Source organism: Caretta caretta, chromosome 11 (genome assembly GCF_965140235.1).
Source record: "Caretta caretta isolate rCarCar2 chromosome 11, rCarCar1.hap1, whole genome shotgun sequence".
Lineage (NCBI taxonomy): Eukaryota > Metazoa > Chordata > Testudines > Cheloniidae > Caretta > Caretta caretta.
The window spans coordinates 43951397-43976987 of NC_134216.1; the positions used below are offsets into that span (position 1 = coordinate 43951397).

Sequence of the window (25591 nt, forward strand, 5' to 3'; positions counted from 1 at the left end):
AACAGTGAGGTCACTAAATTTGGATTTCAGAAAAATAATTCACTTGTAGTGAATTGGTTCTTGTCTTATCTACGGAGTAAGTGTTATTGTATCCCTGTGAGGCTGCACACTTTGAATCTAGACCCTTGTTCAACAACTTCAACAGTCACCCTAACAGTTAATCCTTCTTTCAATGATAAGGAGTGAGAGGATTTTACAGGCTGCAACAGTGGAAACGTACCTTTACATTGATAAGAGAAAAAATGATTTTTTCCCCTGCTATTTTTTGTAACAGAAGAAAATGTTCAGTAATGAGAACTAAATTATGTTACATAAATATTGAGGCTGCTATTTTGTTTCCAGTTAAGTTGAAGTTGCTTCATCATGGGGTTTAATTCTTCGTTCAGAATGCTGATGCTGTTAAGAACCTTTTTGATGTGGGACTTCTACTGCAGAATGTGAGGACAGCCTTGTAAAGGACACGACTGGAGTGGCTCTTCCTTAGGCTTCCCAGACACATGGGTCTTTTAAAAAAACGCTCTAATAATAATATACTGACTTAACATCACATCCCCTTTATTGTCAATTTTATGGGAATTTCTGCAGTGATCTTTCATGAATAAAGTAGATGTTGGTGCCTGGGGTTTATGTGTACATTTTTGAATGAATTTAGTCCTTCTATAAAATAATACATTTTTTGGTTTTATTCAATTATATTTTACCTCATGTTCTCTCTCTCTCTCTCATATGGGCACATGCACTTTCTCTTTTATTTTGTATTATATTATTGTGAATGCTGATGAGTGGAATTTGGTTTATAATGATTTTTCCCTATATGTATATTCTTTCTTGTGTAGAGCGCATCCCTATATGGCAATACCTGTCTTTAATTTTTAGCTATAGTAAACCGATAAGCAATGAATAAAAATAATTAAACTAGCATTTCCTGGTCGTGAAACAAGAAAAGGGGGTGACTGAAAAGCATCTTTTTCTATTAAAAAAGATCCTTGATCCTGAAAAATATCAGAAGGGAAAAAGAGAACTGCCACCAAAGAACTAATTAAGAAACATGTCCTATTCCCTATCTCCCACTGCCAGACTGATGGAGACACTGCAGTTTCAATTACAGAGTGAATACAAGGATGCTAACCGTATAGAGACAGCATGCAGAAAAGGAAATCTAGGACTGGGAGTCGGGTGTTCAGAGTTCTTTTCCAATCTGTCAATAACTTACTCACTCAAAACTCCCATTCAGAGCAGTTGGAGTTTTGCATGAGTATATTCCAGGGGCCTGGATCCTATAATGTGAATCAAATCACAGGGCAAAAAATAATTTAGTAATGCCAGTTACAAGTGGGTAAAAATAGGAAGGCTGGGGACTTGACGTTTCTTAGGTGATTTTTCAGACCAATAGCAGTAAGAGCAACAATGTTTTGTTAATTTCTCTTTATTTATACACAGATTTCTAACTAGCATCCATCACCTCAGTACATGGGCATCTTACAACAGTAAGACCAAACTCAAAACTGGCAAAAATTAAAATATTCTGATACCCAACTGGATTAGTGAATTCATGGGCCAAACAAAGGCCTGTCCATACAAATAAACGGACTGCTTCATGGACACATTATTTATGCTATATTCCTCTAGCTGCATGTCATTCTTTTTTGCCTTTGAGACCCATGCCACACACACACTGTAAACGTCTCACCAGTTCCAGTGTAGTTAGTTACAAGCCAGACTCACATATACACAGAGGTCATGGAGTCAATAGAATTCACATTTCTTTCTGGCCACATGTCCTTTCTTTCTTGGCATGGAAAAAGTAATTAGCTCTCCCCTCAGCTCCCACACACTGAGGATGGAGCTCTTCATTTCCTTTAAGAGGAAAGGATTATGCATTCTTTTTCTACTGGGTGAGCATCAGAAAATGAAAGTCATTAGTAGCTTCAGTGGGTTTATTCCACAAAGGTTTTGGTGAGCTCTTGTTTTTTTGAAGGGAGGGCAATTCAGTTCACATGACTTTGAATTTAGAATTTGGGGTATAAAAGGAGCCTGAAAAGCTCAGGGAAAAACTAAAGATGACAAGTTTTACCTAGTTTGAGGTAGAACCATACTAAGATCCTGATTCTGTACAGGAAGGGAGAACACTCTAGTCACATGAGTAGTTCTATTGAACTCAATGGGGGCACTCACATGCATGTTTGCAGGACTGTGAGCAAAGCTGATCAATTTTGCATGGTTTCTAGACAAAGCCTTAATCCACAATCCCTTTCTTCTCTTTCCCAAATGTTCGCTCTGGTCCTAACAGATCAGAGCTCTTCTACAGTTTCCTCAACCCCTCTTACCCCCGTACCACATACAACAGAAAGATGGAGGGGGTTAGATACAAAGTTCTTGTTTGGCCCCATCTCTAGTTATCACCAGTCTCATCTGGTGGCACCAGATCTATGCTAAGAATATTTCAGTGGCCATATTCCTTATGAGACGACACGAGACATCAAATGCAGGCTATTCATTAAAAGAGCGGAAGTGAATAATGGAGGCCAAACTGAAACACCTGAAAAAAATTCCAGTTCAATTCAAACTGAAACACAAAAGTTTCAAAAATTTTCCTCACAGTGAAAAAAAATCACAAAATTTCATTTTGAATCAAAAAGAAAAGGAGTACTTGTGGCACCTTAGAGACTAACCAATTTATTTGAGCATGAGCTTTCGTGAGCTACAGTGAGCTGTAGCTCACGAAAGCTCATGCTCAAATAAATTGGTTAGTCTCTAAGGTGCCACAAGTACTCCTTTTCTTTTTGCGAATACAGACTAACACGGCTGTTCCTCTGAAACCTGTCATTTTGAATCAACCAAAACATGAGGAATTGATTTGAAACAAACAAAACAAAACAAAACAAAATCAAGATTTTCATTTTGATTTTGTCACTGTGAGTGTTTTCCATCCCCCTCCATTTTAAAAACTGTCTGCAATTGAAATGCCATCCTGAAAAGTCAAAACAAAACGTTTTGACTTTTCCTACACAAAATATTTGTAATGAAAAAGTTTCAACATGTTTTAAAAAAATTCCAGCCCTCCAAATACAATTTGTCAAAAAAGTCACCCAGCTGTATTAATTAACCATACCAATAAACTTCCCTTTGCTACTTTTATTTTGTGAAAATAATTGAGTCCATCCACTTTATAATATTAATATATATAGACAGACAGACATACTGAATGGGCATTTCTTATGTTTGTTGAAAATGATGCAAGGCTCTTTCCAACTCCAAGCACTATGGGTAAAATTCTGGCCCCAATGAGGTCAACAGCAAAGTTCCCAATTACTTCAATAGGACCAGAACTTCATCCTATGAATCTATGTTCCTGTCCTCTCTGAATCTCTGACTAGTCATGTTCTTTCTTTCTCCTGACTCATTCCTTCGCAAGAGTGGTGTTAGATACATAATTAAGGCACATTCTCAGCAACAAATTATTGAAGAGTCTCCTTTATTCAAACTTCGAACACAAGAGGACTGGAATCCAAAGAATCAGATTATGATAGCAATGCATCTGAGTAGCTCTAGCACCATTATCTAATTACCTCGATAAATTGGATAGTTAAGTGGAATCACTTCTGGTGATCAAAAGACCAAGGCCCTGACATCCCATGTTACTAACCTGACTACATTTTCAACGTGCCCTTATGGGGAAAGGGTTAGAATAGGTAAGGGAGAAAGGGTATTGGGGGGTGCATAAGGCTGTGGAGATCACTGGGGTGAACTTAGAAGAAGAAGCCAGGGTTGCAATAATTTCTTCGCTGCATTCTCTACCCGAGGGACCTGCTTGCTGGAGAGTGTAGGTTCTTAGCAGGAGTGCTGTGGCAGGTCTCATCCTCTATAGAATAGCTTCACAATGGGCTTCTCGTACACCAGCCACATATAAGACCAACCCTGGGAACTGCTGCTTGTTCCTTGGATTGCCTGGTGCATAAGGGTCTGGTAAGTCTTTATGCTGCAGAGAAGGAGGGTTGATGCACTGCTCCTGCTGTGGTCACCAAAGGAGGACCTGTTCCCATGAAAACAATGAGAGTTTTGTCACTGACGTCAGTTGGATCTGGAGTAGGCCCTTATGCACAGTAATTTTACTGTTATAAAGTCTATGGCCCAATTCTGCTCAACAACTTGTAGGATTAATGAGCCCCAAGTTAATAGCAATGCAACTTCATTCAGTCTAAAATTTTATGGAAGATGGAATGTCCTACAGACTAGATAGATACCATTATAGTATAGCATAGATGCCATTTTTAAAGTCATAGTGGATCACTAAGAATTGAGTTTGGCAAGTCTATGGGAAATTAACTTTTTTTACTAATCTAGCTTCCTTCTTTTTATTATGTTGTTTGCAGTACACTATCAGTTTAGTTCACTATTTTTTGTCTTATCAATCTGTCTGATGAATGCCTTTGCTAGATGTCTAATGGATTGCATTGCATGAAAAACATGCTGGACTATATAGATGAATGAAGTAAGCATCTACTGTGAACTTCAGTATGAAGGGGAGCAGGAGCATGGGCTTTCAAGTTATAAATATAGAGGTTTAGTTCATTTGCTTTTAAAAACTTTTTTCCCATTTCTTGCAGTTTGCTCCACCATTTTGTCTTGCTGTAGATTGCATTGTTTTCAAAAGGTCTGCCTGGAACAGGAAAACAGGGATAATATGCAGCAACATACTGAGAATCATTAAGCTGATGTTATTTCAGGTCAAAATGTAATCAGGTTTCCTTGAGTTGAAAATGTTTAGTACATTCCTATGTGTCATACCACAAAGTAGAACCATATACCAAAATATCATCTCTTTGTAATGTTTGAAATTAATGAACGTGATAACATAGTTAAATAAAATGGGTTTAATTCTCAGCTGTGACAGGAAAGCTGAGGGCAGACTTGTCTCTGAGCCAACTTTCTGTTCCCTTGATCTTGCATCAGCCTGTGACCAGAATGGTTCTTTGTGTAAATTGATGCAGCCTAAGGACTGCTCTAAATTACCTGGACTGCAGCAGACCTTGTAGAACTGTTTACTAGCCAATGCCTGCTTCCTATCACTTCTTCTGCAACCCCTTGCTCCCCACAACTCTCTAAGTGGAGGTGTAGAACTGTTGGCAAAGTGGGAATCCTTGAGTGCCCTTTAGGGCAGCTTTCTGAACTGTGCTCAGTGATGAGAGGAAAAGAGTTAAGGCCTGATTCTGCCATTTTCACTCATAATAAGTAGTACCTTACTTCACAAGTAATTCCGTTGATTTCAATAGGCCTACGTGTGGAATAAAATACTAATCAATGTGCGTGAAGGTGGCAGAATTAGATACCTCAGCTTCTAATTGAGTCAATTAATTTTGTGTTACATGATTATTTCTTAATATTAAATATGTTCTGAAAAGGCAGAGTGCAAGTCCTAGCTGGAAAAAATGCTCCATAAATCTGCCGTGTTCAGAAGTATACATATCAAAAGATAACTTTCTTATCTCCAATTTATTCTGAAAAAAAAAAAACACTCTGGGGATTTTATTTCAAAAGATGAAAAATGGAGCAGGAGTCAGTGGAGTACAGCTACTATTTATCTGTTTTACAGCTATCAATTTGAGTGCTAGAATAACACTGGAGAAACTAAATGCTTTTTTGAACATGGTGTAACAAACACTATATTAATACAAAGTGAAAGTAAATTAAAAGCAGAAAGCTAAGTCTTAGATGATAGACATTTTATTTTCTGGACAGTAACTCTGTTTTCTCCTGACAATGTATAAATATGCTTTCTTTACTTTTGCTGGACCATTACCTAAACTATCTCTTTAAAAAATTTAAATTGGTCTAGGAACAAGGGCACAATTCAGAATTCTTCCTTGACAGCAAATCAAAGATGTTAACAGCCCATTTCCTTGATTGAAATAGTTAATTTTACCACTGCTGTCTGTTTGACATGGATTATGATGACAGAAGCTATTCATTTTTCTAAGCCAAATGGGAAGTGCACACAGGCACCTCTGCCTCTGTTACAGACACATCTGCAGAGCTTTGAGAGAAGTCTTCAGATGTGTCTGATGATCAAATTTCAAAACAGCAATAACAGGCTAAAGAAATGCAGTTGATGGGTTATTGCAGTTAAGTGAGAGAGAGAGGACAGTCATTAGTAGTCATGTGCATCCTGCTTTTGGATAATCAGAGATCATTTGAAGTTCAACATGTGACACTAGTTACATTTTGACATTTTCTTTCCAATGCTAGTTATGTGCAAAATTCTCTTATCAGAAGCAATAGGTAAAGACTTTAACTAAACTAACAGCAGCAAGTAAAACAGGAATTTGAAAATTTCTCCTTTGTGATAGAAACTCTAGACTGCACACATGGTGCCTTCAGGACACCAACTGAGAATAAAGCTGCTCTCAGAAGCAGTAAGTGATTTCATTCTATTAATGTCCAGGTGATTTGTGATGCCCATTATAGCATCACTAATGTGATGGCAAACATTTCCTGGGCATACCATGTTTCCAATGTTCTGCAGAACTTAGTCAGTTCAAGTGCTTGTGCAATGCCTGATTGAAAAAGACAGCTCCGGGGATTTATTCTTTTAATCAGTCAAAACTAATTCTGAAGCAAAAAGGTAACTTTTAACTTCCAAACATGGTGAAATAAACACAGCGTTAAGGAAAAGGAGATCTAAGTAAAACCGCAGACTGTCCAGGTATAGAAAAGTCAAGAGAAACAATCACAAAGCATGTCTATTCTGTTCTATATAGGTTCTTCTATTGCACTCATCACCCTAGCATCTGAACGCTTTCCATTAGTGGAGTAAACAATGTGACTAATGTGTCACAGGTTAGCTCTCTCATCCTCTTCCTGGGAGAATGGTATTTGCAGTGATGTGTTTTGTTCTGGAATATTTATATGTATACACATAGAGAAGACAAGGTCAAAGAAATGTGCCTTGCACTTAGAGCAGAAGGAGCTCTGTTATGTGGCACATTACTGGAGAACTCCTGGCATCTCAGAAACACAGCTATAAATATAGAAAGACATGTAATTGTAGCTCCCACCCACAGCATATAAAATCGCTTCCTAAAAAAATGACTTCTATAAATTCGACCTAATTTCATAGTGTAGACATGAGTGTTCCAGAATTTCACTTGCCCCCTAGTTATCTTTCTCCAAGGGAAGTCATCTCACATTTTATCTAAATAAAGTTGATTGAAACACAGGGATAAATGACCAGGGCTCCCCTCTGTTCTGATAAAAGGAGGGAATACAGAAGAGGGAATGCCAGAGAAGCACTGGAAGAAGGCCCTCTGCATCATGTGCCTCCCACTCTGGGAGCCTGTGGAAAACCCTGTGTGCTAACACCATGTAGCTGAGAGTATGGTGCTGTGGAAAGGCACCTCAGGGTGGGTAGAACTGGGGAGCAGTCATCCTGCACGGCATGATCTCCTCAAAGACCAACATAGCTAATACAGCGAGAAGCAGTATTGACTTTTCTTCAAGGGGCCAGGACAGAGTGCGAAGTTAAAGATTTGGCCACAGGGGTGAGAGGCAAACATGTCATGGCTCCTGAGGGAATCATGCTGCTTAGAGGGAAAAAGGATGGAGAACAGAAGAAAGGAGGAGCCCCTATACAGATGCCCATGAATATGCTGGGTTGGAGTTTGAGTTTCCAGCAACTTCTTAAACTGCAGGGGAGAAGGATGCCACATCTGCCCCCTCTGCTAGGCCACAAACTCTCTTTCCTGAGGTCAGCATGTAGTGGAAGCTCTGTGGGGGACATCTTGTCCAGTTTCCTGAGGCCTCTTTCCCGTTCTCACTGAGATTACTGCAGGAGGATATGATATGGACTCAGGTGAAACTCATGCATTGAATTAGAGATTCTGCTCTATAGTAAAAATCTGTGAGAAAAGATAATAGCATTTCAAAGCTACAAGCAAGCCACTGGACCATCCTGCCTGTTTTCTTTTTCTTTCTTCCTTCCATGGCCATCTACCTATTTGTTCATAGCACAAAATCGCTATGCAATGTACTTCCCAATGAACAGAAAGCAAGGTTTTGTTCTATTTTGTCTTTTTGTAATGTTAGCAAAATGATCTATTGATGATCCAAAATATTTAACTAAATGAATGAGATTTTAGAATGAAGATAATATATCACTTTATACACTGTATTGAGATTTGGATCCTATATAAAACAAGACAAATTAATTAAAAAAATACAGTAAAATCAATATTGATTATTAGGAGTAAAAGTGCTAAAATTGAGGCTGTAAAATCTTTTAAGATCCAAGGGAAAAAATTTCCAGTTAAACTACAATAAATTACTCCTGAGTAACTAGAATATTTGCATGGAATTTAGTGTCATTATACCAGACTCTCTTTAATAAAAAATAGTGTATTACTAATTTTGCCATGAAGGCTATTACAGGGATAAGTGTTAGTTTAGTGTTATTTTGGCAAGTTACCTTTTTAACTAATATTTCATTACATTCTACAGTAATCTGCTTTTAAAATTTCTTATATGCTTTTAAGATCACTTCTCATTACTTCTTGTTTTCTGGCCCTTAGACCTTTTCAGATATGACATAATACTGTTCTTATTACATGACAACAAGAGTAAGCCCTTTTAATTTATGGAGGGCCCCAATTTTTATAATCTGATATTGGTATGAACTGTAAATCTTTTTAATGACTGATCGAATAAGTGGAAATCTAACATGGCATTTTTTATTATCATCTGTCCAATAGCCCGAATCTGGATTTTTAGTGTATTGTATTTTAGACATTAAGCAAAGAACTAAAATGGCTTGTGAAACTAGGTCTTCTTTGATTCAGCATGTAGGGTCTGATTCACCACTGTCTTACTCCAGATTTATGTGAGCACATCTTGAAAGACATGGCAAGAAAACCCTTCAGTTGTGAGTGTGCGTGTCTATTTGTTGATCAGGTTCATAATCTAGCGATCCAGTTGGTCTCTTAGCTGGAACTAGATGATTCCGGTAGTAGCAATCAATGGCCTGGCCAGGTTTTTTTATCATTTACATATGGCCAAGTGGTTGTGACTGTCATCACCCAAAGATAAGATACTCAGGGCTGGCTCTAGGTTTTTTGCTGCCGCAACAAAAAATTTGCTGTCCCAAGCTCTGAGAGCGCAACTGCCCAAGCCAAAAAAAAAAAAAAAAAAAAAAGGCTGGCCGGAATGCCGCCCCCCTGGAATTGTGCCGCCCCAGGTACGGGCTTGCTTTGCTGGTGCCTGGAGCCGGTCCTGAAGATACTGCAATGTACTCTATTTGGGGCCAGGCTTTAAAACCATCCAACCCCCTCTCCCCCCAAGCTGATACAGAATGCAGTGGCCTGCTTGGTAGGTGGAGTTTCTCACTACAAACATATCCAGAGTGCTCCACCATCTGCACTGGCTTCTTGTGGGTTTGTGTGTGACGTTTAAAGTTTTAGGTTTTACGTAGCCCTAAATACCTTAGGACCTACTTAACCTGAGAGATTGCCTCTGTCCCTGTGCCCTACTGCTGCAGTTGAGATCAGCAGAGGTACCTGAGCTGAAGCTCACTGGTATATATGAGAAAAACCTGTTGGCAGGGTGATCCCTGGAGTGACCTCACAGCTTTGGAATTCACCCCAATCCATGGTCTAAAGGAGCCTGAATCTTATGACCTTTGTGGTACAATGCAAAGATTGTCTTTTTTGCTAGTCCTTTGACATTGGGGAAATTGACAAGCTGGGGAATTGAGATTTAAAGTTTCCTGACTTGCTGGTGATGGGTTATCGTGATTTGTACTGCTGCACTCAGGGTATTATCTGTGATGTATTCTTAAGTTCTGTGAAGAGTGCCTAGAGCATGTGATAGATGCCCTTTCCTAGCATTCCTTCATTTTAATATATAAATATTGAGATCAGTGGAGTTACTTCAGTTTTATGCTGGTTTAACAGTGTTGAGCTTCATACCATGCTATTGTTCAGCTTTTCAACAACCCCAGAGCCCAGTCCAAGTAGCAGGCTAGGCACGGGGCAGACATGCAGGAACATGAGTGGGAGGAATCTTCCCTTCCATGATCAGAAGTAGCTGCATAGCGGGAGGTTGCTTCAACCTACTGGCTGAAGTAGCCTTCTGTATATCTTATGCATCCTTGCTGTCATCAAAGGGCTGGAGGATTCATGATATGGTGAGTCTTGTGGCCAGCTTGGCCTCACTACAGTGACTCCTACTGCACAAGAAGCACACACCATGGGTGGCTTCCCCAACTCATGCCCCTCTTTGCCTAGCCAAGGGATCCTATCCCTTGCAGTTGGCAGCTTGATTTAAAGAAGTGGGCCAAATTCTGACAGGTGCTGAGCATCTGCATCACCAGTAGAAGTCAGTGGGGGTTTGCAGGTGTTCACCACCTCACAGAAACTGGATGCAGGAAAACCAAATGTTTTAACCTCATGACATACTTACCATTACATCTGTGAGAAACTTGCCCAATTCTGCATGCAGGGGGTTTCAACCCAGGAGTCTGGGAGTGCCAGGTATCGATGCAGGAGTCTATGTGCAAGTGTAGCATGGACTTCTTAGGACTGGGTTTTTGTGGTTTTGCACCACTTAGTTTCATTTTAAGTCTGGGGTTCATTTGCTCCTAACATGGCGAAGGCAAAACTCTGGATGAAACTGGCGGGTTTTATTAAATTAATTGGTGGTTGAGACAGCCTTCTGCTCTGCAGCTCCTGCCATCTGGAACAGCCTTTCTTTATCTCTCTACCTCATTGACTCTCAATCTGACTTCAAATCTCAGCTGAACACACTTCTCTTCTCCTGTGCATATTCTCTGTAGTTTCTCTCTTCTGCCTATTATGTCATATTTAACTCTAAAGTGCTTTGAGATAAAGTCTCAGAGATACTACACAAAATAAAGTGTGTATTGTATTGTTATTTTAATCTAAGGTGCATCAGGCCAGACAGTGATATTTATATTTATATTTCTTTGTTTTTTTAAGAATATGAACAGATTTATGGTATGCCGATGTTTGTCAATCTTGTCATTTCATATGGATATTTCAACTGTTAGTTTGATGGATTTATTTCCAGGAAGGTTTTTGTTACAAATATTTTCACTCTTAAATCTCAGGCACTCCAAATAGTAATGTTTTGGGGGTTATTTTTCAAGAAAAGTGAAAGTGTCCTATTTGCTGGCAGTGACTGGCACTAGATGTAGAATTTTAAAACACACACAAAAAAAGGAGTTGAAAACCAGTATTAAAGTGCCTTGTAATAAATCAACCATCCCCTTGAACTTAATATCTGTTGCGAGTACTTTTTAAAGGACAATATAACTATAGCAAACTTTATAATTCAAAGTTTTTTAATAAACAAAAATACAGAATTGAATACCATTGTCTTAGTTACAGTCCCCTATAGTTAGGGCCCTACCAAATTCAAGGTCCATTTTGGTCAATTTCACAGTCAGAGGATTTTAAAAATCCATAAATGTCATGATTTCAATTATTTAAATCTGAAATTTCATGTTGTTGTAATTGTAGGGGTCCTGATCCAAAAAGGATTTCGGGGGAGAGAGGGGGAGTGGTTTGCAATACTTACCTCTGCACGGCTGCTGGCGGCAGCGCTGCCTTCAGAGCTGGGCAGCTGGAGAGCGGCGGCTGCTGGCCAGGAGCCCAGCTCTGAAGGCAGAGCCGTCGCCAGCAGCAGCGCAGAAGTAAGGATGGCACAGTATGGTATTGCTACCCTTACTTCTGCCCTGCTGCTAGTGGGATGCTGCTTTCAGAGCTGGGTGTCTGGCCAACAGTCTCTGCTTTTTGGCCAACCAGCTCTGAAGGCAACGCTGATGTAAGGTGGCAATACCATGACCCCCCTAAAATAACCTTGTGACCAGGGGTGAAAGTAGCTTAAAGGACTTAGCGGTACACTGGAGTCCTGAGCAGAGGGCGGGGCATCAACTGGAACAGGCGTGAGCTCAACCGGAAGAGGCAGGGCATTTAAATCCCTGGGCTCTTTAAATCAAGACTAAAAGGGCCCGGGGCTCTGGCTGTGGTAGTGGCATCTGGGAGCCCCAGGCCCTTTAAATCGCCATCCGAGCCCCACTGCCGGAGCCCCTGGGGTAGCAGTGGCAGCCCGGGGCTCCGGCGGTGATTTAAAGGGCCAGGGACTCCCAGCTGCCACAACCACAGGGGAGCCCTGGGCCCTTTAAATTGCCACCAGGGCCCTGATGCTGGAGCCACAGGGGCTCCTGGCTGCTGCCCCTAGACCGGGGCTCTGGTGGAGATTTAAAGGGCCTGGGGCTCTGTTGTGGTAGTGGTGGCTGGGAAACCCTGGCCCTTTAAATCAGTGCCAGAGCCCTGCCGCTGCTACACCGGGGCACCAGCAGCGGGGCTCGGGCAGCGATTTAAAGGGCCTGGGGCTCCAGCCGCCGCTACCACCCCAGGCCATTTAAATCGCTGCTGGAGCCCCCGGCCGCTGCCGCTACCCCTACCCCGGGGCTCTGGCGGTGATTTAAAGGGCCCGGGGCTCCCAGCTGCCACTACTGTAGCAGAGCCCTGGGCCCTTTAAATTGTCGCCTGAGCCCTGGGGCGCCCAGCCGCCTCCACTACCCGGGGGGCTCCACAGGGGGGCTCGGACGGCAATTTAAAGGGCCTGGGGCTCTGGCCGCTTCCAGAAGCCCCAGGCTCTTTAAATCTCTCACATGGGGAAGCCAATCCAGTACACTGTACCGGCTCTTGCCAGTACACCGTACCAGCCTGGACTGGCTTACTTTCACCTCTGCTTGTGACCCCCCTGCAACTCCCTTTTGGGTCAGGACCCCTAATTTGAGAAACACCGCTCTCCCCTGTGAAATCTGTATAATATTGGGTAAAAGCACACAAAAGACCAGATTTCATGGTCTGTGATGCATTTTTCATTGCCATGAATTTGGTAGGGCCCCACATATAGGCAAATCCTGAACCCTAGCCAACAGCTAGGACTTAGCTGAGGTTTATTGCCTGGGCAGATGAGGGAAATTCATGAAACAATAATAGCTCCCACAGCTCCTGTGCTGCCTCTTCCTAGGGAGACCAGTGGTTGGTGGCCACGTGCAGATGTGCATCCACCATCCCCTTATATTTCCCCAGCCTACATACTTGTCACCCAGGGTGTGTAGCTACATGCCGGACTGACAGGATTTGGTAGGGGGGAGGCAGGAGGACACTACACTGCTAAAAACAGGAGCATGGATGTGGGAAGCACTGACTGGGCATGTAGAGAGCCACATAGGTATATAGCCTGGGGGTTCAGGCATGGGCATTCCACTCTACTCTTAGTCTTGTTTTATCATCTGCACTGCTATTTATACCCATGCTAGCTGGCTGTGCAGTGTCCTAGGCATTGGCAGGGGGGCACAGTTTTCTTCAGTGAGTTAATTTTAAAAACCTAGAAGTTACTTTGTTGCTGTTGTTAAGAGACAGCTAATGGGGAACTCATTTGCTTTGAATTGCTACGGTAGCAGCTAAGGCTTTACTGGAGATTGGAACTCGCACACTGGTTAATGTTTTTGTATGCACTTCCTGCTCTGTTTGAAGGTCTCACACACATACCCATCATGAGCTTACCATAGTGATTGATAGCACGTTTGTTTTGGGCCGGATGAGGTACAGTTCACATAGTTGTTTACACAACTAAGTTGGTTTCTTTTCTATAATATATATATACAGAGGCGGTTCCAGTAGACCTGATTCCTCCACTTGCAAGTGAGTGAGTAATTAAGAGGCAGCAGTCACAGGTAGGTTTTGGACACTTATCCATAATTGAGAAAGTTAAATGTGTTCAGGTTATATGTAGAGTTACTTTTACTCATCATCATTATTTATTTGCATTATGATAGCACCTACAGACTTGCATCATGGCCCCATTGTGCTAAATGTTGGACACACCTAGTAAAAAAAAGGAATTCATTTTGCTCAAAAGTAGAAGATTGGAGGGCTTTTCTGCGGTGTTAATTGCAATTCAGGTGAAAATTTGTTCAGCTTTGATTTCATGATTATAATTAAATGAGATTTATAAAATAATTTCCCAAAATGTTAATGTTATATTTATGCCTATTACAATAATGATTTTAGAAGGAAACTGATAAGCCTGCTCTAATTGATTGGGCTTAAAAGGACATACAATAGAACCTCAGAGTTACAAACATCTCAGGAATGGAGGTTGTTCATAACTCTGAAACGTTCATAACCCTGAACATAATGTTATGATTGTTCTTTCAAAAGTTTACAACTGAACATTGACTTCATACAGCTTTGAAACTTCACTATGAAGAAAAAAATGCGGCTCAATTTAAATGAAACAAGCACAGAAACAGTTTCTAACCTTGTCAAATCTTTTTTTTTGGTAAACTGTCCCTTTTTTAGTAGTTTACATTTTACACAGTGCTGTACTCTGTGTGTGTGTGTGTGTGTGTGTGTGTACGCGCGCGTGCTCACGAGTGCACTGCTGCCAGATTGCGTACTTCCAGTTTCAAATGAGGTGTGTGGTTGACCTGTCAGTTTGTAACTCTGGTGTTTGTAACTCTGATGTTCTACTGTATACAAGTTCTTAGATTTGGATACCTGGACTCCAGCCTGGGGGAGGGCTAGTATGTTTTCTTATTCCAGATGGGCAAATCACCTGCTTTTTAGAAAATTAGGATTGGATTAGATTAGTGATGGATGCACACCTTTTGTAGTCGCTCTATTTGAACCTTTGCGCAAGAAGAGTTTTGTTTGGGTAACTGTTCATTGAAAATGGAGTCTCTGCCTGGAGGCTGTGGCTAGAACGTATTTTGTGACCGAACAAATCTCGGTTTTGGGTGGAAGCAAAACTAATAGATGTCCTGATTTTCCCTGCCAATATTCCCCCGAAAGACTGTTCTCTCTTTGCAGTAGACTGCCATGATCTGACCCTTATATGAGTGCCACAGTGGGCAAACCTAGCCTTAGTGCTGCTGCTCATGTTTGTTCTATCCTGTGGTTTGAAAGATTCCTTTCTACCGTTTTCTTCATTCTGGCAGGTCCCTGTAGTATCCTTATCCTTCTCATTTTCATGCCTCCTTTCATGCTTCGCTTTATGCTTGGAACTGGATCCATTTCCATCTTCACTGAAAAATCATCCTATCCCTTTATTCAAACTCATCCCAGTAACCTAAAATCACATTTCTTCTAGGAAGCATGGCACTGTTAATCTGCAAAAGCTTGTTGGAAAACAGATGTCTGGACTGCTTTGATCCATATTCTGGTTATCTGGTATCTAATGTGTCGCAAGTGTCACTGTCTGTCAAACTGTGCATGTAAGCTTCTTGGGGTAGAAACGCTGTCTTCTATGGGTTTTGTACAGTGCCATCTGATGTGATTAAGGGGTGCTTCCCCGAGAGCAGTGTTCACTTCCCCTTTACTGCTCTCTCCCTAGCCCACAATTTTCTGTTTCATTTTTACTGTGAGTTTGGTCTGATTAAGGCCCCGATCCATCAAAGTGCTTAAGCATAAGTGTATAGATTGTAAACTTACAAGGGTAAGTACCTTGTCTTTTTATATGCCTGTAAAAGTGCTAGCTACACCTATGGTTCTATAAAAAGAAGACAGGTTTAAGTGATGTCTGCAATAAGAACTAACCTTTCCAGTTCATCACTTATTCTCCTCCATAACACAAAGAATTCTTGAAGTTTGTATTGCATATATTTCAAACAAGGCTGGTTTTGACAAATTGACAGTTTCTTTCCTAGCTCTGTCTTGTTCTGTGCTTGGTTAAAAGAGCATCCATACATAATAAATTTGCAAGATATTGTTACTTATCTGCATCCTTCAAAAAAAGCCCTTTGAAATTGGACTGGATACCCTGCAGGATTACTTAACAAATTTTTACTTTTCAATAGGGCTCTATTTTAAAATACATTAAAAAAAAACCACAGTAGTCCAAATTCTGCTCACTGCGGTCCTTCACAGGGATTACTGGTGTTACACAGGTAATTTAGAGCAGAATTTGGTCCAGTGCATCTGAGATGTACTATTTCAGTAAACACCAGAAATAAAGAGTAATTAAACCATTGAATGATCCCCATGTGCGCTATATACACACACATTTTTTTAAAAAATAGGCAAAAGAGATCAATTCTGAAGTTATTAGCTGTTGTAAAATGCCTGTACTTTGAAAGAGTTTAATTTATGCATTTATAATTTTTTATCACACTAAAATGGGCCTCTAGGATCAATTTAAGTGCAACAATAATGCAATTGTTCAGTAGAGCCAACCATTAGTTACACAGTTATCTTCACACAAAAACAAAAAGCAAACCAGTGGCAAAACCCTGTATTTCAATATAAATTGACGGTGAATTTACACAAAGCTAGCAGACTGTTTTTCTTTTTCTTTTTTTCTTTTATGAACAAGCAACCTAAGTAATTCAATGTGAAGAGTTCTGGGCAATAAACTAATACAGCCGATCTGGTTCAGTGCCCACAAAAGGAGAGTGAGACTCCAATTATAAAACATCCAGCTAACTGTTGTATCTATACGTTAGTACCTATAAAATGTAAACCTCATAACCCCAAAGTGAACTTAAGAGTTGGCTATATGCCTTAGATGTAGTCAACAGAAAATGAGTTTAGCCCAAGGCAAAACGTAAAGTATAGCTGTCATACATTAATAGCAAAGACAATTGGAAACCTTATAGCCTAGGTATTTCACTGCACATGTGCAAAGGGTTGATTAGTCGATGGGTGTTCCAAAGCTCTAATTACGTTTCTTACTAGTACTTCTTTATATTCAAGTACTCTGCACTTTAAATTACAATATGTTGTACATAGATGGCATTCATCACAGTCATCTTTAAGATAATGTATTATCTGCTGCTAAGTAACATAACTATCATAACAGATAGTAACATAACTATCATAACAGATAACATAACAGAAATCTGATAGTTTTTTAAAAGATTTGTTTGGCATCCAACAGCTCCTAAATAAATAAATACTGGCTTTAAAAAGGTTTCATTTTTGAGTTGTATAGGTTTTATTAGCATGAGTTTGGGATGGCTGCATTCCACATAACTGCAAAAGCCACAAGAGAAAGATAGAGATAAGGGCTCAAATCGGCCTAAGAAAGTCACGTTGGGTTGGTAACCTGGCACTTTTCCGAGGCTGCTGTATTGTTCTCCAGAACCTCAGTTTTCATTTTAAAAAAATGAAGTCTGTAGCCCATATTTGTTTAATATTTTCAAGGTTTTCTTCACAAGTATAAACCAATGTAGTGACACATACCTTCATTTGCAGAGAGTCTGAAACAATAGCTCTGAGGGGAGTGAGTACTCATTTCATCACAATGGAGTATTAACTCAGATGCTCAATGATGATTATTTAAACTATTTGCTAAACTATTTCACGGCTTGCAAAGCATATAAGAAAGTTGCAGATCTGTAATCATCACTCTATCTCTTGGGAGTCAAGTCTTATTTTGGTGGCACAAGTGGATACAATTTGGGGGAAGATTTCCTCCCCTCAGTAGGACCTGTGGAGTCTAAAGGTTATATGGGTGGAGCAGAGCCCTACAGTGTATTTAAGCCTCACCAAAGAGAAGCCAATTCCACAGAAATCAGGACTACATCCAAATCCCACTGAGAGAGCCACTGCTACAGAGCTAAGTGGGACATCCAAGCAATGCAACAAGCCAGCACTTCCCTCCCCTGAGAAATGCTCTGGTTATGGATATGAAGCCAAGTGCTTCTTCCCTGCCTTCTGCTGGAGGCTGTCAGCAGACTCAGGCAGACAGACATCAATATATTGATTACACTAAGGTCACATTTTGAGACTTTTCTTTAGAACCATGAGGGCTAAAAATATTTTTTAAATGAACTTAGATTCTGAGATCATCACACAAATCTAGGAGACAAGGATCTAAGCCTATGCTATGTCTTAATCTGGTCTGTCCAAGGGTGCATCTGACCCAGGTGAGGGGATGCCAAGCTGAGAAGCCCAGTGGACATTGTCTGATTAATACCTGCATGGCAGAGGTGCTGGAACAATGTTTATAGTGGGGGTGCTGACAGCCATTGAACCAAAACTGTAAACCCTGCATATAATGGAAACCATGTCAAGCCAGGGGGTGCAGCACCACCCCCAGCATCCCTAGTTTCAGCACCTGTGCTGCATGGTCATTTTGCTAACTCAAGTAGGTAGAGTTTGACTTGTGGGCAGAATCTATGAGAGTACCACCATATCCCTGCTTTCCCCCAGTTCAAGTCCTGATGCAGATCATCCCAAACAAAGTGCCAATAACATTTTAATTCTGTTTATGCCATTGAGCATTTTGTATATAATGAATATACAGCAAATAACTATTTTAGGAATGTTTTATTAGTAGTAGTTTAAAAATGTTTACTGGGACTATTTCTTGTCTTGCCCTACCTATAAGTCAGGTACCTTAGTTATCATGAGTCCAGGACTCAGAGGAAGAGATAAGTGAAAATAAAACACCTTTAAATATGACCTAAATTAGCTTTTCTAGACAATAATGTGATGACTTTAGGGACTGATACCTTGGACCCTAGTGGAACCTCGGTTAATAAACAGAGTTCTAATACAATTTCAGACCACCAAGAAGCCAGACATCACATCACATAACCAGTGCTAGTGTTAGCCCATTGGGGGCCCTAAGCAGGAATATTTTGCCCCCCCTCCACACACACACACACCACATACTTATAATTAATAGGGGGGGCCCTGGAGCTGCTCAGGGCCCTAAGCAATTGTTTAGTCTGATTATGCCTCGCACTGGCTCTGCACATAACAAATGTCTACAATATAGACTCTTATTTGTAAAAATCACATACTCAGTCTCCATTTCACCAAAGCATATAAAAAAACCCAGAGAAATCAAGAAGTCTATGAGATAATTCGTCTCTGTTTTCACTTTTACTTAATAGGTTACTATTGTCATTTAGACACAGGAATAAACCCTCTAAAGCCAATGCCTCTCATAGAAGAGTGTTGTTTAATTAGAGTTATTTAAATTAAGATATAATTATGTCACTGGGAAGAGGGGTGGGAAAACTGGTTCTGATAGTACAAGAGCTCACTTGAATCTTTATCCAAACTTAAATTGACCAAAGGCTTTAATGAGGTTCAAATTATGCCAATGAGATGAGAGCGTGTACGTGTTATTTACAAACTCGTAGTGTATTTTATCACTTCCGGGTAGAGATGGGTCTGAGCTTTCCCAAATTTTGGGAGCATCAACAGGACCTGGGTTTTTGTCTTGCCCATTATAGAGCAAGGATCCTGATGGGAAGTTCAAATATGGATCCAAAATTTCTCAGGTTCAAGGGGTTGAAACAGGCGATTGGTTCACTCCCATCTGTATTTCCTGTTCTGAACGTGCACTGAAAACAGATGGGTAAATACTAAAATACCTAGAGAAAAATCTATCCTCGAAGTATTTCCACTTGTCTGGAACTAAGATATAGCAGAAATCTTGACAAAGTCTGTTCTCATGAGATTTATGATTACAATTAGTATAATATTAAAGTAGTACCCAGAGCCATCAGTCAGGATGCATTATGCTAGTTTTGAACAAAAGCACAAAGTTTGATATAGTCCCTGCCCCAAATAGTTTACAATCTAAGGTACCAATCCTGCAAAGATTTATGAACATGCTTAATTTTATGTACAGTGAGCAGTCCCATGGGCTTCACCACCCCAAAGCAGGGCTGGGCTAAATGTCATAGTCCATCCCATGCTGTTTTACTGCTAATATCAAAGAATTAATAATTGGGCAATATCAAAATGTTATTTCAGATGAAGAGAAGATAACTATCAGGTATGATGCCAGCACCACCCTTTTACAAGTTAACAACAATTACTTCTAGCCTGTCCCTCTGATTTCTAAGAATCTCTGAGGGGATTAATACTAAAGAAAGTATATATGTGTTGATGATAGAAAGCAGAATGAAATGTACTGATTTATTGCAACTCTTCATTAAATTTAAAAGCATTCCACTGTGGTGAAGACATCAAACATAGGCTGTGGTATTTTCACACTGCAGAGGAATAGTTATGGACAGGAAGACAAAAAAAGAAAGAAAACAATATTTTAAGTTGAATTCAAGCCAGATTTAATGAAAACAAGTCCTTGTACAAGTCTGTTGAAGCAAAGTAAGTTTACTGTATACATAGCATTCTCCTATTTGAAAGTAATGGATCTTAGTTTTGTGTGCATTACAGTTGAATTATTGTAAAGTAATGTCAATTTACCAAATATGCATTATTGAACTTCCTTTAAAAACATACAAGGCATGATTCTATCTTACACTGGTGTAATGACATTGATTTCTGGGAAGTTCCTCCTGATATACATCAGTTTAAAGGATAGGACCATCAGGCCTCAACTAGAGAGAGTGCACAACCATTTCCTAAACGACATGAGGAATCACAATGTATGTGCACGTGTCCTGGTAAAATGGATCTGTGCTTAACAAACACTGCCACCAATCACTTTCCTCAAAGAAAAATATGAATAGTATGTCATTAGGTGCTAGGATTGCATCAGAATTTGGCTGCTATTAGGCACAGTGGACCAAAATCCAAAAAAAAGTTAGATCATAGTTGTTTGGAAGCTTTTCAGAACAGGAATTGTCTCTTTCCTGGTACTTAGCACACTATCAACACTGAGCAAATAATAAAATCAAATTCTGATATTTAGCTTTGGCCATATAGTGTTTCAAATACCTATCTGAGGTCTGGTCTACATTACAGACCTATATTGGTATAACTAGGTCGCTAGGGTATAAAAAATCCACACGCCTGGGTGACGTAGTTATCCCAACCTAACCCACCGTGTAGACCGCGCTATGTTGCTGGGAAAGCTTCTCTCATTGACCTGGCTACTGCCTCTCTGGTAAGAGGATTAACTATGCCGATGTGAGAGATCTCTCCTGTAGGCGTAGAGCATCTTTGTTAAAGTGCTAAAGCAGCATAGCTGCATCAGTGCAGTTGTGCCAATTCAGCATTTTAAGTGTAAACATGCCCTAAGGAGGAGTAATTAGGCAGTGGCATTCCTGACTCAACCACTTTTCTTTTTCTTTGCATTTTCTCATGGCCAATACCAAGTTCAGTACAGGATGAAGTTGTAAGGAGGCGCAAATCCCTTCAGGCTCCTCCCTGCTCCAGTAATCAATTCCTCTGCCCTTCTCCTTGCCAATTCATCCAGTCAGGGATTAGACACTATATTTCAGGAGCTGAGGATTGAGAGAACTGTCTGGCAATAAACACTTGTTTTGTTTTATTTTAAGATGCTCCTCTAGGACCATGATGATTTTGGTATAAATGCCAAGATGGCAAGACTGATATGACTTATCTGCCAAATCACAAGTAAGCAACTTAGCTCAGATTTTGACTATCAAGTAGTGAGTATTCTCAGCAAAATTGTTCATGATCAGCTCATTGAGGTAAAGAGTTGTTGAATACATTCAAGACAATCACTGTCATCTCAGGGATTGTCCATGAGCAGAAAAAGAGGCTAAATATGTCAAATATGATATTTGTCATATATTATTTACTCAAAATAACATGTTATGCTTCCGTTCAGTTCATTATGGAATTGAATTTTTCAATTCAAAAACAAAACAAAAATGTTACTTTTAAAAAAATGTTCACTGAAAATACTCAATATTTTTTGATTGGCCTTAATTACTAGGAGAACCCAGAAGGACTGAAATATGAAGAAAGGTCAAGAGTGCTACAAGTGTATAGCTTGCCTAAATGAGTATGACTAACAGTGGTATGAGATAATCTATTGTTCCAATATTTAAAGAATGTAAGCAGCAAGGAGCTAAAAAAGACAGTATACCAAGAAATAAGAATGAAGACTTAGGCTGAATATCAGGAAAACCATCCTGACAATGAGATCTATTAAACTGTGTAATAAACTCTCCCTAGTAAGTGATGGAGGCCCCATCACTTGGGACATCTGAACTGGACAAAGTACTAGGAAATGTACTATACAGCAAAAGGAAGACTAAATGACCTGATCAATCTATTCATCTTTCTATGGCTCAGACTCTGCAACCCTTCCTCAGGTTGAGTTGCACTTTACTCCTGTAGCGGACCCATTAATTTAAAACGGGAAGTTTTATTGATAAATACTAAAGATGACAGAATCTGGGCCTGTACATGTATAATGATGCTGTAATATTAAATTGGTAGCAAACATTCAATCACACAGAAACATACCTCTGATACTATTAGAATTTAGGGTATATTTTTATCTTGGCAATCGAGGCTTTTTCTAATAACTTCCATTTTTAAATATGTACCAGGTCCACTGATGAATCCTAAAAATTCTTTGATAGCTCATTATATTTGAAAAATCTATAGTGTGCCAATGGAAATGTTGTATGCTATTTTCTTGTTTGTATCTATTATGTTTAAATAAATTTTAGTAACAGTGATAAAGCAAAATAAATGAATCTAAAAAGGATATCAAAAGAACAACTGTAATTTTTTTCCAGTCTCAGCTGGGACCACAGATCCACTAGGAAGTCCACAGTGCTCCAAGCCATAGAAGTACAGAATTTCATAGGTGTGCAATGATTGAGACCCTCACAACAGGCTGGACGAACAAAATGAGTTGTAAATGGAATGGCAGGCATTAGTTTCTCTTTCTCCATTGAAGATAGGTGTTTGTGTTTAAGTGCCATTTAAAAGATCTCATAAAATACGCTTAGTTACCTATTATTTCATAAACGATGCCCAAAATCATGGTTGTTGATTTAACTACTTCAGAGAGAAGTATTTATTAATCTAATTTCCACTGTTTTCTATTTCCCATCTTCTTTTATCCCGGAAAACTACCAATCCCACACAACCATATTAAGTACCAATTAAGGAAAGATTTGTCATTCCAGCTCAAGACCATTGAACTGGGGCTGGAGCTACATATCTCCTAGCTTTCTGACAGAAATTATTTTAATTGGACTTTTCCTAACAGCATTAAAACAAACCTTGTGCTGCCAGGGAAGGAAGATATGACTCCTCAGTCAGATAATTTACCTTTTTTTCCTTCCTTACCATAAATCTTAGTATGAAGATTATTAGTAACTTAAGTCTATTTTTTTTAAAAGGCATCCAACTGTGACCACTTTAAGCACTGAAAAACTTCACATGTCAAGTATAAATGTCCTGTTGCCAGTTGATTTACTTTCACACATTTGTTGGGTGTTTTAAATATTTCTACACAATTTAATTTCTATCTATTTAAATATCTAATTTTATTTGGATTTTAAAATGGTCCTGATTAATTGGTCTGAAATGCAGTTTGAACTCAAAGATGTATAGATAAATTAAGCATATTATCCATGTTTGACTAGCTACAGCTATCAAGAAAAGGTGCATTTCCTGGGGAGGTTTGTTGATATGCCTAAAATCCAACCAAGTCTGATTTTGGTTGAATGACCTTTTTGTCAGAATTTTGTGGAGAAGTTAAAATTCACCAACACAGAATCTGACTAAACTCTGGATAAGTTTGTTTTGAACTCTGGGTGTTTTCCTTACAGAAATGTAAATTCTTCCAGAATAGAAGGGTAAGTTTTGCAATGTTTCACTAATATGGGTGTGTGGTGCCCCAGAATTTCTAGCATAGCCTGCCCAGTGCTCCATGTGGTTAAGTAAACACAGCATGGGTGTTGGGGCATGTGGCCAATGCTGAGGCCAGGATGAGGCTGGGAGGAAATAAGAGCAAATTCCTCTGAAATGATCTGACAGGAAATGACAGAGTGTCAGCCTTCTATAACCATACTCAGAGAGAGAGAGAGGGCGGGAGAAGTTCTTCCTAAACACAGAGTGGTGCCAGATCTCAGTAGGTGAGGATGATGAAATAATAAAGCATTTCCCGTGTGTGTTTTTCATTAGTCCTATTTTGTTTTTCTTCCAAGTGCTGTGGAAACAGAACAGAAGCCCATGCTTCAGCCAGGACTGCAATGGCCTCCTCCCGTGGGAGTAACAGCTGCATAAATAGGAGGGAAATCCTCAGTGGAATTGCTTCCAACACCTTTCTAATGGAAATAATGATTTGCAAAACCCAATTTATGCCTCTGCCACATAATTAGTAGCCAAAAGAGCTAAAGATTAAAAACACTGTTCCAAGTCCCAGCATCTTTGAATTTGGCAAGACCTTAAATATTGCACTCTGTGTTCCAAACAGGTTGCCTATATGTGAGCATTGCAAGGAAAGTCTTAGTCAGTTGAATCAAGCCCTTGAATCAGTCAACACTTATTATGTGGAAATTAACCAGTTTGATGTCAATTAGTGGAAATTTGTTAGCAGGCATACCCTGTGGGACAGTTTATTTTGAATTCCGAATACTCTTTACTGAAGCCAGCTAAGATAGTTGATGTGGTCCCTGACTCCTTCTTTAAAAATCAGAGTAGAATTACTTAAGAAACAGCTAAGAAACACAGAGAGAAAAGGCTACATCGAAACTCAAAACCTACCTCTCCAAAATATCCGTTGTTGAATGGGCATAAGTGCAAGGAAATCAAGATCTGATTTTCTGTTTTAACAAGGAACAGAAGTATTAGATGCCTGTTCTGTATTTGTCAATATTGAGCGCTGGATGGGAAAGTCAGTTGTTCTAACGACAATGCTCAAAATTAGCCACATGCTCACCTTAAACATTTTCCATCTATAAAGCTGGTGTTACTTTCCTATCATGTTGGTAAGTATATGCTTTATACTACTACATACAAACTGTGTGTGTATGTGGGGGAGGGCAAAACAGCTATGAATGTGGAAACTATCATGGAGACTTGCTGCACTGAGAAAGTAATAAAAGAATAAAGGAAGCAATAAAGAGCATGATCCTGCTCCCACTGAAACTTACTTCAAGAGTAGCAGGCTCACAGCCTGTGAGTAGGAAGAGCACAAGCCAAAATAGTAGAGTAAATACAAGGCATCCTAGTGATTAATAAGGTGCTCAGATACCATGGTGATGAGTAGTGTAAAGAGGAGATAAATTCCACTCTTCCAAGAAATGAAGTAGAAATGAAAACCATGGAAATATACACTTTATATCTTAACATGAGAATACAAAACTGAGATCATGGCAAAAATGTTATTTTGAACTACAGAGGGCAACAAATACCACTCACCTTGCTCCAAGGAATGGGAATGTGAGCTGGTCAGCCAGACATAAGGAGGGTTTTGGTCAAGGATGGAGAAGATCTGGAGGTTCTCCCACTTTGCTTTACATTATTGTACACCTTGTGGTGGGGGAGGAGCTGTGTGAATGCTCAGCAGCCTCTGATTCCCTGAAACGAATGAAGTCCACTTCTATGGCTGTTGTGGGGTCCAGCAGCCATAGAAGTGGACTTCATTCGTTTCAGGGATTTCTTTGTTCTCCTAGACTGACTGCCATATCTGACATCCACTTTTCCCTTCACCCTGTGATTTAGTTAGTAGCTGTATGTTTAGTGCTGGATTTTTCCCAAGTGTTGAGTTCAATAGCATTTTGGGGTTAGGAAGGAATTTTTTCCATGATGCCAAAATTGCAGAGTGGGTTTTTGCAGCTTCATCTCAGTAACCGAAAGATCAT

The 25591-nt window shown here is 39.8% G+C and overlaps 2 long non-coding RNA genes across 4 annotated transcripts in view; one reads left to right on the forward strand and one right to left on the reverse strand.

Annotated features, from left to right (window-relative positions):
- Positions 1-25591, forward strand: part of LOC125644544 (uncharacterized) — an 82508-nt gene that overhangs the window by 33964 nt on the left and 22953 nt on the right. The window contains exons 3-4 of one of the 3 annotated variants that reach the window (XR_012664389.1): positions 13692-13759; positions 23933-24715. This is a non-coding gene — a long non-coding RNA (uncharacterized LOC125644544). Of the gene's footprint in view, positions 1-13691; positions 13760-21292; positions 21372-23932; positions 24716-25591 lie in introns of all 3 variants that reach the window. The other 2 variants (XR_012664388.1, XR_007359047.2) reach the window with 2 other exon arrangements.
- The window catches only part of LOC142068552 (uncharacterized), a 340090-nt gene continuing 317791 nt past the window's right edge, over positions 3293-25591 (reverse strand). The window contains exon 4 of the long non-coding RNA XR_012664390.1: positions 3293-4033. This is a non-coding gene — a long non-coding RNA (uncharacterized LOC142068552). The remainder of the gene's footprint in view (positions 4034-25591) is intronic.